The sequence below is a fragment of the Acanthisitta chloris genome, unplaced genomic scaffold (genome assembly GCF_000695815.1).
Source record: "Acanthisitta chloris isolate BGI_N310 unplaced genomic scaffold, ASM69581v1 scaffold18067, whole genome shotgun sequence".
Classification (NCBI taxonomy): Eukaryota; Metazoa; Chordata; class Aves; order Passeriformes; family Acanthisittidae; genus Acanthisitta; species Acanthisitta chloris.
Window position 1 is genome coordinate 1 of NW_008684474.1, and position 1480 is coordinate 1480.

Below are 1480 nucleotides of genomic sequence, written 5' to 3' on the forward strand. Positions count from 1 at the left end.
GTTCCGTGCCCGTAGGGAGCACAGCCCCGTGTTCCGTGCCCGTAGGGAGCACAGCCCCGTGTTCCGTGCCCGTAGGGAGCACAGCCCTGTGTTCCGTGCCCTCAGGGAGCAGGAGCACAGCCCTGTGTTCCGTGCCCGCGTTCCGTGCCCGTAGGGAGCACAGTCCCCGAGCTCGCGGCGCTGTCTCGGCGCCCACGCAGGGGGGTGCAGCAGCTGTGTTCGCCCAGCCCTGCCTTTCAAAGAATCACAGAATTTTAGGGCTTGGATTGCACCTGGTCCCAGCCCCCCAGCCACGGGCAGACACACCTCCCCACCAGAGCAGGTTGCTCAAGGCTTTATCCAGCCTGGCTTTGAACACTGCCAGGGTTGGGGCAGCCACTACCTCCCTAGGCAACCTGTGCCGGTGTCTCACCACCCTTAAAGTAAAATATTTCTTCCTAACATCTAACCTAAATTTCCTCTCGTTTGATTTGTACCCATTGCCCCTTGTCCTGTCACTGCAGCTCCTAACAAAGAGTGTTCTTTCTTCAGTGGCAACAGGCCACTGGGATGCACCTGCTCAGGAGCCCAGTTCCCACTGCTGTGTTGCTGGACCCTCTCGTTTTCCACACTCCCAGCCCTGAGGGACCCGTTGGCCCTGGGAAAAGGTGACCCCAGTGGAAGCCCCTTCCATGCTTACATCCACTTGGCCTCCCTCTGTGTTCCTGAGCCAGCTCCTGTCAGCTGCTGGGCAGATTTCTTAAGGTGATGTGGAATTGGGAGAGCACTTCCCTCTTCTCCACCAAAACCTGCAGGAAACCCCCCTCTTTCAGGCCTCCCTCAGTGGGCAAAATGCTGCTACAAATGCCGAATATGCTGAGGGAGCCATTCAGCACTCCACAAACTGCCAGTATCCCCAGTTGGGCACGACTTCACACCCTTGCCCTCCCTCTCAAGTGGGTGCAGCTGCTGTTCCCCAGCCCTGGGAACCACCACAGCCAGGAGCCTTGTGTGACAGCTGTTCACTGACCATCCCTGTGTGAGGAGATCATCAGTGGTGTAGGGGCTGCCATGGGAAGGGTTTGCCTTTAAAAAGGTGTGCAGTTGTTACAAAACTTGCCAGTGCTCAGGAGGTGATTAATGGCTTTGCAGATGTACAATAACTGAGTTGCATTGGCACAGCTGCCAGAACCGGTATTTCTCCTTTTGGTTTTTTTTCCCTTTTCTTGGCTTTTATACTAAGCCTCAGTCCTCTTAAATCAAAGGGATACTTCTTTTCTGCGATCCGAGGCTTGGATCAGCACTGCAGTAGTTTTATGTATGCCAAAGTGCACTGGTCTAAGAAAGTTTCTTGTCCTGGCACTTTGCAAGGAAGCTTTTCTTTTTCCCACGGGGAAAGCAAGGCCATTTGCCATGGCACAAAACCTCTGCTTAGCCATTGCCACCATCATTGACGAAGCATTTCACTGCAGCATGGGTCATAGAGAAGGGTTGTCTAACT